The following is a 13,876-nucleotide window of genomic DNA, read 5'->3' as shown; positions in this document are numbered from 1 at the left end:
CTCTAGCCCTCAAACACATGTGAGAACCATGTACTATGCATACACAGTCTAGCCAATTAGCATTTACAGTCATCCAAACATTGTCTTTACCCGCATGGGATTCACAATTTGTATTCATTTAGAACAGTGTCATGAATGTTGTGGAACCCAAGAAATGAATTCCTGTAGAATTGTTCCTTCTCCACAACTTTCCAACTGTATTTCCTACTCTGGAGACTTCCATTCCATTTCCATCCATGAAAGTGGCTCATGTAAGACTATGAAAACAAGAAATGATATTTTTCTAAGAGCTTAATTCCCATTTTTAAGTGATTTTGGTTCATAAAATTTAGACATTTTACATGGTGACAAAGCTCTCTACCACAGAGCTACAAGCCTAGCTCAATCTTTTAAAACATCTCATTTTTCTACAGAAAATATTTTTTGATGACTGCATTTATGCACTACTAAAATAAACAGCAGGAACCACAAATTTGTCTTTCTTGACACCAAGCATTTATAACTGATTCTGTAAATTTATAACTGATTCAATTTACTGCCAGGCAGTGGTGGCACATGCATTTAATCCAGGCACTTGGGAGGCAGAGGCAGGCAGATCTCTGTTAGTTTGAAGCCCGTGTGGTGTACAAGAGCTAGTTCCAGGACAGGCTCCAAAGCTACAGAGAAATCCTATCTTGAATACACAAAAACAAAAACAAAAAACGAAAAGGATTTATTTAATAAGCATAGATTTCAAGAATTTTGGGTTATTGAGAAATAAGTCAAAACAAACAAAAAAAAAACAGAAGGAAGAGAACACAAAGCAGTATGGAAACTGCACCCTCAGCTGGTGACTCCTATTCTCATTCTGGACTCCATTACCTTTTCAATACTACTGTGTAGTTGAACCACAGCATTTGCTGGAATCTCACTACTCATGTTCATCACCACACACCTGAATAAAAAGAATAATAATAGCAGACTGCACATATCAGTAACAGTGTGTCACACATCTAAAAGACATAGACAGGTCCTCTTGATCTGTGTTCTCTACGTTTGATGCTTCGGGAATCACTGGGATCTTAAGGAAGAATGGGAACTGGATTGTATTCAGAGGCTTGCTCAGGGTAATGGAGGCCCTGAGCCTGAAGTCAAACCCTGAATCCCAGTGTTGCTGAGAGCAGGTTTCTGTGGTGATGATGTTATGGTAACCTCTGTAATGTAAACTATTTATAGATGATGAAAAAGTATGCATCACTGGAGCGAGGACGCAGACATATACACAGAGACAGATATACAACAACAGAGACAATCCTTCCCAAAAAACAAACTTAGAAGGGCAGATGGATACATGTATATTAACTTCATATGATATTTGAAAATATTCTTTTCCCACCTTTGTCATTCAATCTACTTAAAAACAAATAACCATGCTCATTAATAATGTACTGCAATTACATTGATTCATCACACTATCTTTTCTCCTCCTTCTCTCACTCGTTTGAACCTTCTGTCCTCTCCAACTGTCATGTCTCTTCTTTTCTTTTCTCCCTTCTTTCCTGTCTTCCTATACCAACTCTGCTTCTTTTTCTGCTTATCAAGGAGTGAGACAGCAGAGTCACATCATCTTGTGTAATTCTCTGAGGAATCCCCCAGCTTTTATAATGTCTTAGTAGGACCACATTGCCATTTCAACAGCACAGGAATCCCTTCTCCTCCATTCCAATAATATTGTCTCATTCTTTCTTTGGTAAATGGCACTCATATCATTAGTTACAGGCAACTAATTCTTTTGAGCTTATGCATCCTCTTCTGTCCACTTTCACTGGTCAAGATGAATCATCCCAAACAGAGGATGGAGGGCAAACACTGTGTGCTCATGAGGACATCACCTCTCATTTCTCAGTTCCCAAAGCTATCTGTTAACCTTCTGACTCAGAAGAAAGATTGAGAGAGAAAGAGGGAGATTGATCGAGACTGACATAGACACAGATAGGGAGACAGAGAGAGATAAAGAAATATAATAAATAAACACATACAACAACAGGAACCAGAAATGTAAATAATAATTTGGACATTCAGGATTACTACACACTGTATCTATTAGAAAATCCCTAAGTGAGATATGGAGAGGCAGTGCAGACACAAAGAAGTCCGGTCTTCCATGCTTCTCTGAGGAGGCTCTTCTCTGACTATGATATCTAAGTGCTCTCATCGCCCCCTGTTGGTTCTGTGTTTCCCACAGGGATGTTTTTGTCTGAGCTCACAGTAACATTCACTCACTGTGTCTCCTGCACAGTCATACATGGCTGTGTCCTCAGACCTCAGACTGCTCATTTCCAGGTACAGAGTGTTCTTGGCATTGTCTCTGGAGATTGTGAACCGGCCCTTCACAGTGTCCGTATACCAGGTGCTACCACCACTTGGATTAATATGTGCGAGCCACTCCAGTCCCTTCCCTGTAGCCTGGCGGACCCAGTCCATCTAATAATCACTGAAGGTGAATCCAGAGGCTGCACAGGAGAGTTTCAGGGACTTTCCAGGCTGCACTAAGCCTCCGCCAGACTCCAGCAATTGCACCTCACACTGGACACCTGTAAACACAAAGAATTATGGTTAGAAAACTGACACAGAAGATATTTTTTTCTCTTTCTCATGTCCACACAACACATAGCATCTCATCTTTATGAATTACCTTTTAAAATAAGGACAATGGAAACCAGTATAAGCCATAAGTCCATGGTAGGTGTCCTGTGTTCAGTGCTGAACCCTGACTGGGAGGACTTGGAAATCCAGGACTTGTCTCCTCTGCAGGAGCTGAAGGGTCAGGACAGGGCTGGATTTTATGGGCACAAAGAAGTCTTATTTGCATATCTTCCTGCCATAACAGGCTCTGTAGTTGGACCTGAGAAGAAACTAGTACTCAGAGCACGTATAAGACACCACAAACACTGATGACATTTATAGAAATTGAAGCACTAATGTAGCTCTGTGTATACATTTTTCTTGTTAGGGATTCAACCCACTTTATTTAGTTCTCTTTTCACCATATGCATGGAAAATGTTCTTGTTGCTGTCTGTCTTCCTCTCAGTGATTGCTGTAAGGACATATTTAGATTTGCAGCACTCAATTGTTTGCATCCTGTAATTCTTCCTATGATCACTTTTTACTCCCCACTCTGCCTTTCCCTTTCCCATCTCGATACCAGGCAACACATGGTTGTCTTCATGCTGTCTTAGGTCAGTTTTTATTTCTGTATTTTATATAGTCAGCACAATGGGGACATTTAATGCATTTTTGTAACAAAACACAAAACTTTTGCATCAATTTTGTATTTTCAGAAGACATTGTTTTTATTTTCCCAAATTCTCATGCTTTCTAACCACTCATCCCCTTTTTCTCATTACACCCAACTTTTCCTTTCAAAACTTCTTTATTACCCTGTGCTTTATCCCTCTTACCCTTCATTTAAGATGTCTTTTTCTGTCTTGACTTCCATTCTAGTTCTAAGTTTACAGAACAGAAACCAGAACACCAAACACATAGAGTCTCAAACACACAATCTGTATTCTCTCCATAAGGCAGAAACTGTCCTTCCCAATGTTCAATACATTGTGTGATATAAGATTTCCAGTGTCATTCTAGTTCCTCCAAGGCTCAGAGAACACTGATGAAGAGGATGAGGAAAGAATGTGAGGAGTAGAACACAGGGAGGGGTGCTGTGAAATTCTGTCTTCTGGACATGACATGGATATCTCAATCATGAATTCATAATAGCTGTTGTTGTCTATATGAACCTAACTAGGCTCAAACCATCCAAAACCATAGTAAAGATAGGACTGATAATTCTTTGGCCATATTTCTTACTGAGAGGAGTTGGAAATTTATTTTTCTGGACAACGGACATAGTCACCCTTTTTCGATGGTATGGTCACTGGTATGTTTCCTATGTTTCAGTGCTTGGGTTCAAACACATGCAGATAAGGAAAACACTAACTGTGCTTAAATAAGGATAAGGTTGGTATGGCCTCATGTTTGGAAGATGAGGGAGGAGCTGGATGGAAAAATATCACATGTAGAGATCCTAAAGAATAAAGAAAAATAGTAAAAGATGTATAACTGAGGCTCCAAACAATAAATTCAGAAGCCAAATAAGGAACACTGGTAAATATCAAATAACTTGGTAGGCAACTTTATCAGGGACCATCTTCCCATCCAACTCAGAAATGGTGGGGTCCTTCACTTATTCTTTTAAAAATCCATTTACAGATAATCTTATTCATGATTTGTAAAATATCTTTACATATTTGGTTCGCTGTTACTATTTTCTATGGTGAAATATCAATCAGAGTTATGTAAAAGAACATATCATCCTTGTCATACCCTTGAAGGGCTCATGCTGCAGGAACAGTTATTCTTGTGTTAGATTATACATATGTATCTTTTAGGCATCAACTTTTATTTAAAATTATCTAGAACAAATCAGAGGACATACTGAAGAGAAGAGAATATCAAGGACATCTCTATAAACATTTGCTGCTTCTTTTCTATGAGAGAGGGAAAACTTTGCCTGTGCCTATTTGTTCAATAATTTATTTACTTTAATGTGAATATGTGAAGCCTTTTAATTTATATTGGTATAAATGAAAAAAAATTCTGGGTATTCTTGGTTAAAAGTAAAATCCTTTGATGGGGGAGAGTCTTCTGTTTTGTGTTAATTTCATTGGTTAGATAAAGAGACTCTCTTGGCCCTTTAATAGGACAGAAAATTAGGTAAGCGGAGTAAACAGAACAGAATGCTGGGAGAAAGAAACTGAGTCAGACAGTCGTCATGACTCTTCTCTCCGAGATGGATGCCCTTTAGACTCATCCCGGTAAGCCACACTCAAGTGGCAATACAGATATTAGAAATGGGTTAGATCAATATGTAAGAGCTAGTCAATAAGAGGCTGGAAATAATGGGCCAGGCAGTGTTTAAAAGAATACAGTTTCCGTGTAATTATTTCTGGTAAAGCTAGTCGGTGGCCAGGAGCTGAGTGGTGGGAAGCGGCCCACTGCTCCTACTACAATCCTTAGGATGAGAATAGAGTTATTGGTTCTGATATAGACTATGTCTAACAAACTCATTAAAATTTTACACTGTCCATCCATCCATCCATTTCAGTAGCAACTATGTAAGCTGTTCTTTACACTGACCCTGGAAAATATGACAGTGGAACCTTTGTATTCAACATTGTGTGTAGGTATTTAATTCACTGTTATTTATTCTTCTGTCAGTATTCTAAGAATGTAGTCAATGTGGTCTCCAAAGTTTCATCACCCACTATTAGTGTCACAGCCTGATATTCCAGAGAATCCTCAGCCTCATATGACTAGATTCTCTTTTCCTTTGTAAACCTGCCCCAATCATATAACCTATTAACATGGAGTCCCTAGCCAACATGGGTTCTCTGAAGGACACTTTTCTAGCTCACACATGAAACACCAGTCTCTTCCAGTTAGCAACAGCAAAGAATGCAGAGAAATAATTCTGAGAGACTTTGTAGGCAAGAAAAGCACCAACAAAAGCACAATCTGTGAAAATCATAGAATTCAGTTGTCTGTGGGAAGGGCTGAAGAGAGATGGACCAGGGACCAGAGCTGATTTTTACTGGGATGTGCATATTTGTGGATGAGAATTTTGTGGTCTGATTGCACAATGTGCTTATAAAGGAATCATTAGCTTGGACTTCAACATGCAAGCTAATTTTTCCCAAAATGCAAATGTTCAAAAATACAATCATGCAACAATTATAATAATTGTACACTTTTATCAAGGTCCTATTAGTTTACAGGTAGGAAACTGTGGGTGGTTGATTTTTTTAAGCTAACTTTGAAAAGTAACATCATTTCAAGGAATTTGTGCTTTATCACAAGTTTAAAAATAAATAGGATGAACTAAAGATTACTCAAAATTCTTACAAAGCTGTCTTACAAAGTGTCATAATTTCAGAATCTATCTATCATCTATCTATCTATCTATCTATCTATCTATCTATCTATCTATCTATCATCTATCTATCTATCATCTATCAATCTATCTATCTATCTATCTATCTATCTATCTATCTATCTATCTATCTCCCTATCTATAAATCTATCTGTCTGTTTGTCTGTCTGTCTGTCTATTTATCTCTCTCTCAATATATGTATATATATATATATATATATATATATATATATATATATATATTGTGCTGATTTGTTTGACAAGGAGCAATTATACATCTTAGAGGATTGTGTGGGAACACAGATGATTAGTGCATAATTAAAAAGCAAGATTAATAGGCTAGGACAAGTAAAGTGTACTCTAGAGGATTACCTTGTGTAAAAGGCAAAAAACAAAGGTTTGACACCAAACAGTCAAACAGTTGCAAATGCTGCATATTCCTCAGGTTTCTTAAAATTGACCTAATGTTTCTGGGAGTACCTGTTTGTCTTCCATATCCAATGCTGGTCTGAGGAGAGAGGTTTCTGTCCAAGCTTACACTGGAATTCTTTCACTGTTCCTCTAGCATACTAATACATGTCTGAAGTTTGAAGATTGTTCAGTTTTATGAAAACATAAGCTCTTGGATGTGTAGTGATATTTTGTTTGTGATCTAACAAGCATCCTGAAGATCAGAGTGCAGAGCTAAGACATTTGTTGGCCACAGAGGCTAGGCAATGATGACACAAACCTTTAATCTGAGTACTAGGAAGACAGAGGTGGGTGGATCTCTGTGAGTGCAAACCTATCCTGGGCTACAAGAGATTAATCTGTGCAAATTAAAAACACAGCTCACATAATGTTGATACCAGCACCTAAGATCATATGCCTTTAATATCAGCACCAGAGAAAGAGACACAGGAGTGACATGGATGGGCAGAGAGAGGAATATTAGAGAGGAGGAGACAAGGTCTCAGATAGAGTCTGAGGATTCACTCTGAGAGGCAGTCTGAGGTTTTGAAGAGACAGCACTTAGTCAGAGGCTTTATAGAAACAGGATCTTCCACCTTTGGTCTGAGCATTGGTAGAGGTGAGAACTCTCTAGTGACTGAACTCTGCTTTTCTGATCCTTCAGCTTTTGCCCCTGGTAACTGACTCAGGATTTTTATCATTAAGAAAAATTAGCATTCATGAAACAGGAGGTGTCTCTACTGATGTTAACTTGTGATTTGAGATCAGAATTATAATTTGTGCTTCCACCACTCCAGGTTCTTCACATCCACTTCAGACACTTTCCTGGAGGATGACAGACCCAGCAAACACAATAACTGGTTAATGACAATCGACTGACAGTTCCAGTAAGGGATGGGGTCTGTGAGGGCTGCTCCTGAAACAGGGAACTGGGAACAGGTACAATAATCATGGTACAGTCATCCCACAGATGACATGCCTGGGTCCCTTTCCTGAAACCCTGAAATACTTACAGCTTGGCAAGGGCACCACGCAGAGGAGCAGCACCAGTGAGAAAGAGATGGGACCACTCATCTAGGTCTGAATTTTAGCCTGAGCAGGAGGACTTTTTTTTTCATTGAGCAAGGTTCATGGAAGAATAAAAAAAAAGCACAGGGCAAGGTTTACAATTTGTCCTCAGGTTTCTTAGAACTGACCTAGTGTCTCTTAGAGGACCTGCCGATAGAAAATGAGTAACATTTTTCTGACACTGGACTCCCACTTGCATATAAATAGGAAACTGTATGTTTCACACTGTGCAGACCTTGGATGCAAAACATTAAGTGACTCCACGTTCATGCTGTGCAGATAAGAGGATACCACATCCTCAGTGCATATCCCTGTAAACCCCAGCAGAGTGTTTAGATGGAATTTAGTCATAAGATGCACTTCAGGCTCTTCCTGATGTGAAATCAGGATTAAGAAACTACTTAAAATACTTTCTGTTGTCATTGAAGTTAATTTTTTTATCACTCACTTTGAAATTCCAGCTTGTGAGAATGAAATTCACGAACACTTAGTGTATGCATTTTCATGATTTTATCTGAGAGGAGATTCATGGGATTGATTGTCATACACATAAGTGGTCTCAGAGTATTCAGCTGCCCACTCAGGGACACCACACCTGGATATTTCCTAGTACCTGTATTCTGTTTTTCTGTGTCTCTGTCACTATGTACTTTTAATTTCCTTCCTTGTCTCTTTACCACTTGAAACACATTGCAAAATCAGGTTCCTAAACATGACTGTTGCATTGGTGAGGAATGGATTGTCAGCTCTTTATGACACCTTATAAAAAGCAGCAGCATGCAACAAGTCTTCATGGTTATGTTACCAGAAGCAATAAAAAGACAGAGAACCCAAAGTGATGACAAGTAGTGGAGAGGAGGACTTGCCTTAACAGTGGGAACTGATTTTCTTGTTGTGATGATCACCATAGAGAAAAGGGATTCAGGGCTTTTCTCAATGCCTTGGTACTGTAAACCATCAGGGAATGGTCAAAAATAGCTCAAAACAATCGTCAATAAATCCCAGAGAATATCAACCAATTCTTTCACTTTGGACACTGCATATGTTGTGTCCCTTATTTCTCTGAGAATATTCTGTACTGTGAGTAGCTGTACAGGTCTTAACACTAGGAAGATGACCATCCTGTTCCACCTCTGATGTACATCCACCCCTGTAAGTGTTTTGTCAATCTTGTTCAGGATGCAGTTTGTTAGAGCATTTTTAGGCATTATGCTTAGTGTGTCTCATCTTTGCTTTGTCTTATTTTTCATTGTGGTTTTTGGATCTTGTAAAAGATCACAAGAATAATTACGTATTTTTATGCAATTTTGGAGAACTGGTATGTGATCCCTTACTCAGTTTTTTCTTCAATTATATCAGACAGAGTTCATGTCCACATTTTATTTTCTCATGCTTCTAGGGTCCCCTTCTCCATGAAACTCTCTAGAAGGAATCACAAAGAAAAAAAGTATTCAAATGGAATTCCTTTAGGGTAAAGCTGCACATTACTCACAATTATCTTCTATTTGAGAGTTGTATCCTTTTTTTAAAAAATATTTATTTATTATATATACAATATTCTGTTTGTGTGTCTGCCTGCAGGCCAGAAGAGGGCGCCAGACCTCATTACAGATGGCTGTGAGCCACCATGTGGTTGCTGGGAATTGAACTCAGGACCTTTGGAAGAGCAGGCAATGCTCTTAACCACTGAGCCATTTCTCCAGCCCGAGAGTTGTATCCTTATACTTGAGTTTGTTTAGTCATTTATTCAGTCAGGTCTAGTGACTCATGGACGTTCAGTTAATGGCTCCTGTTACAATGAAAGTACAATATTTTATATTCGTATGATGGTTAGAAATTTCTCAGTGTAGATAAAAGCTAAGCAACTCCATAAGGAGTCTCTTTGATGCCCATTTTCCTCTTCAAATAGATTGGTGCTGCCAGGAGCAGATGTGTCTCACTGCCATGAAAAAGCCTAAGTTATTAAAACATCTTAAATGCCTTAATCTGTAGTCTTTGAAAGATATGAAAAATGCCTATGTGAAATATACCTGTGCACATCTAGAACATTTAACTAACATGACTACAAACTTGACTATTATAGATGATTATCTATTAACAAGCTATATTTTCTAATTATACATTACACTTTTTAAACGAGCTACACAATCACAATGCCTTAATCAAGATCACAAATACATATACATATACATATAGCAAAATTGACCTTAAGTTTATATCACTAAAGCAAAATTCATACCAATGCAAATTATCCATATCTATATCATATCCCCCTTTAAATGCAAAAGAACATTTATTTATTTATTTAGTTTTAGTTTTCTTATTTATTTACCACTTAATAGGCATCATGGACTGATTACAATTCAAAAACACACACATACCTCAATGAGCATGACCTTCTTAATGTGTGAGATTAAAAACAAACTAGCTTTAGGTTTTTGTGATTAGTAACTATAAAGGATTGTATATGAAGTTTCTCTATATACCCAATCTGTTCTCTTTAATTCTGACTCCACTGAATTCGCAGCCCTGAAACTAAATTACTTTCAAAAGTCATCAAATTTGTACCTTCTAATTGGACATGTGGGTGTCACACAGACTACACATTATTAGGAAGAGGCAAGTAATGCAGCACAATAGACTGAGGTTACAATAACTTCTGATTAAAAGGAGTGAGTACTTAGAAGTAACATTCATTTTATTAACCATAAAAATGCTCAACTTCTAAAAAACCCACAAACAGTGAAAAGACAGTCTGGTAAAACCAAGATTTGTAAAAACTATGCACAAAACCCATGTTATTTGGGAGAAGAACGATTTATACAAGTAGCAGTTTTAAAATGTAACTGGCCTACTACCAATTACATGTGCACACACACACACACACACACACACACTCTAACCAAAATACACTAGTCACGTCTATAAAGCAGGTCAACCTTTCTAAGTAGGTTTCCCTCACACTTGAACTGGATGATGGAGTTGTTAATACTGCACATGGAAAATTAGCAATAAGTTTTACTTGTACACAAACATAAAGGGATTTTTCTTCCCCCAAACTACTTAAACATCAAAACCTATACTTATAAAAAATTTAATCCTTTCAGTCAGCAGCCTAAGTATTTCAGATGAAGCCACTCACAACAGACTTCACATACTCATTACACCCCATGTCTGCCAATCTAGTTATCTAGTGGTGACTCCTTCAGAGATAGTTCAGCCTCACTTTTCCAGGTGAGTTTTTCTTACTGCCAGCCTCATGGCTGTCTTTGCTTTCTTCGTTACTGTCACCATTATGTTGTGGATGACTACTGTCTTGAGCGTCAGATCCCCCAATTAGGGTCTTTGAATGTGTTTGTTCCTTTTCTAGCTTTTTGTTTGGCCCTTTCTTCCCTTGAACTTTGGTTTTATTTTCTTCCCCATGCTGTCTTTGTTCAGCAAGAGATTTGTTCAGCACTAGGGTGATGACTGAATCTCCTTCACCAGCCAAAAACATATTCTTAAATTTGTTATACAACATTGTAGACTTTTCCATGATAACTTGACTAAGTTTGAACAGCCGTGTTTTTTTTTCAATGTTGTGATCATCTCTATGTGTTTCTGAGCTTGTTGCATTGTTACCTGAAGTGAAGCAAGTTCATCCGTGCCTCAATGCATCTGTTCACATCTAGATTATCAATTTTGAGTGAGTTTTTAATTTCGGCATGTATCCTTTGAAGTCGAGAATCCATTGATGTTTCTCACTTCTTCTCCACTTCCTTAACTTCTGGCTTCTTTCCTTCATCTTTATTCTGCTGCTCAGTTTCCATTTGTTCCTCCTGCTTGCGCTTCTCCTCTGTGGCTTCCTTCTCATGTAGACCTTTCACCACATTCCTCCTGTGAGTGGTCTGGAAGTTTCTTCCACCCTTTCTCTTCTTTTCACCTTCTTTATCATCTTTGTCTTCTGAATCAGAGGTTGATATAACCCCTGGTTTTGCTACATTTTTCCTTTTAGATTCAACTTCTTTCTTGCCTTCTTTCTTATCTTTTCTTGGCTTATCCTTTTCTTTTTGACCTTCTTCCTTTTTAACTTGCTTTTTAGGTTGTTTTTCCTCTGGTCCCATTTTTTTTTTTTTTTTTTTTTTACTTTTGTCTTCATCAATAACCATGTTACTCTCCGAAGGACAGGGCTGTTTTACCACTTTAGGTCTGCCTTTTGGTTTTGGAATCTTGACTTCAGTAGCTGCAGGTCAGTCGTCCTCTCTTAGGACTTGCTTTCAAGTTAGCAGAAGCTGTTGCTGCAGCCATGCATGCTGTTGCATGCTTCTTCAATTTCCACTGGTTTTTCGGCCTTTCTCTTTCTTCCTTGCCTGGCAGCTTTTGCAGTGGTTATGTCAACTGCATTAGACACATTTTCATTGCTGGCTTTTTCTTCATGATCAGTATCTTCCTTTGAAACACTAGTTTCTTTCTCCTCGACTTCAACATCAGATGATGCATTTGATTGTTTAGTTGGTGCCTGTTGACTTGAAAATTTCACTTTTGGATTGTTATCTATCTCCCATAATCCTTCATTAAAACCTTTTCGTTTATTTGGTTTGCCATACTTTTCCTTATTTTCAGAGTAAGGAAATATGTCCTTTGGTTCTAAAAAAGTAGTCTCATGGGTTCCAAAAAAGAAAATGGGTAGTTTGTTTGTGGGTGGTTTCACAGCTCCATCAGGAACTTCATCTACTCGAACTGGCCAATGAGGATAACCTTTCATCTTGGCTAAGATGAGGTCTCCAGGTTTGAAATTGCAAGTCAGGTTGGAGGGGCGATGCCGGGAGTCCCAAGACCAGAAGGGGGAGCGGTGCAGCGGCTATCGGGAGATGCGAGCGAGGACACGAGCTGGGACTGGCGGGCGTGCGGGCAGGGGAGGATGCCTCAGGGTGTCCCGACCGAGCCTGCCAGGAGGCAATGCTGGGGCTGCGCAGGCCACCTCTGCCCATGTCCACACCAGCCACCTGCGCCACCAGCTGCCTCAGAGGCGTCTCAAAGGCTCGGAGCTGCAACCTCCACTGCCACCGCCCCTGTCGCTGTGCTGCTCGTAAAAGAACATTTGTAAATAATGTTTGGGAATATGGGTGCATTTTTTCTCTCCAAACTTCTTTCTGCTGTATGGAGGCGCAATTAATCAGGTGTCCTATGGTATATTCTGTGTGCTCTGTTCATCTCTGCAGTTGAGCAAAGTAAGTTTTTGAGGGTGTTTATGGCAACCTTTCAGGAGGGCATTGTCTATCGTATTGGCCTGGAGGTAATCCGCAGGCTCTCATCTTCTGTGAAAACAAAAGAACCTCTTTTCCAAAGTATCATATCCTTACACCCAAATTTTGAAATCAAGATAGCTTTATAAAATATATGCTGGTTTACTTTGGCAACCCATATATGAAATGTCTCTCTGCATTTAGCTTTTTTACAGTCAAAAATTTTAAAGAAAACACAATGTATATAATCCAGACTCTCTGTGATTTATTTTTATTTTTTTATGTGGCTTGTTTATTAATTTATGACTCTCTGTACTTTGTCTCTTTAAATACTTTACCTTTTTTAAAGCATTAACTTTATTTTATGAGTCTCAATACTCTTTATCTTTTTTCCCCAAGCATATGTACATTTATTTAACAGTGTGACCATTTAGAGGTCTTTTGTGTCTGAATCTGTCCTATTGTGGATCTGTAATTCTTTACTGTCCAAGAACAGTTTTGTTTTGCAGTTTTAAATCACTAAGTGCTTAAAAATCTAAGCTGCAACATTCCTAGGTCAAAACAGGTACTGTGGGTTTGTATTGCTCAGTCCAGCATGTCAGAGCCACTTGTGCCTACGAGTCATGCACATTGCACCATTAGTATGGCAGAGCCGCTTGTGCCTCTGAGTCACTTGTGCCTCTGAGTAGCTACACACAATGTCCCCCTTTTCAGCACACAGCGAGTCCAGTTGCCATCAAGCAAACCATACTACTTTAGTCACAAACCCCATTTAATTTTTTTGTCTCCCACAAGAGACAGAGGTCATGCTGGCAACACTGCCCAAAAACTGGTATTTAAAAATAGCCACTTTCTAGTAAACCTGATCCCGCTGCCTACTCAGGCAGGAAGACCTAAGCCATGGGCATGGTCTCAGCTACTTATTCCCAACCCTGAGTGGGTAAACAAACATCCAAGCTCACAAATGCTCCATAGCCAGAGATTATACTTGTGGCAGGGCCCAGGAAGCCTCATTCTAAAATGGTGTGGGTTTTTTTGTTGTTGTTGAGTCAGAAAACTCTCTCTACAGCACACTGCCAGCAAACAGCAAAAAGCTGTGTTAAACTCTCTCTGCTTTTTAAGCCTTCTCAGGTTTTTAAGTGGATTTAGCCCCACATTGGGTGC

General features: G+C 38.8%; 2 pseudogenes; both read right to left on the bottom strand.

Annotated features, from left to right (window-relative positions):
• Window positions 1–2,190: 2,190 nt before the first annotated feature.
• On the bottom strand, window positions 2,191–2,770 carry LOC130882811 (immunoglobulin heavy variable 3-23-like; annotated as a pseudogene).
• Window positions 2,771–10,669: 7,899 nt separating this feature from the next.
• Window positions 10,670–13,876, bottom strand: part of LOC130882810 (PC4 and SFRS1-interacting protein-like) — a 6,229-nt pseudogene continuing 3,022 nt past the window's right edge.

Source organism: Chionomys nivalis, chromosome 10, assembly GCF_950005125.1.
Source record: "Chionomys nivalis chromosome 10, mChiNiv1.1, whole genome shotgun sequence".
Taxonomy (NCBI): domain Eukaryota; kingdom Metazoa; phylum Chordata; class Mammalia; order Rodentia; family Cricetidae; genus Chionomys; species Chionomys nivalis.
This window is presented reverse-complemented; position numbering and strand designations above follow the sequence as displayed.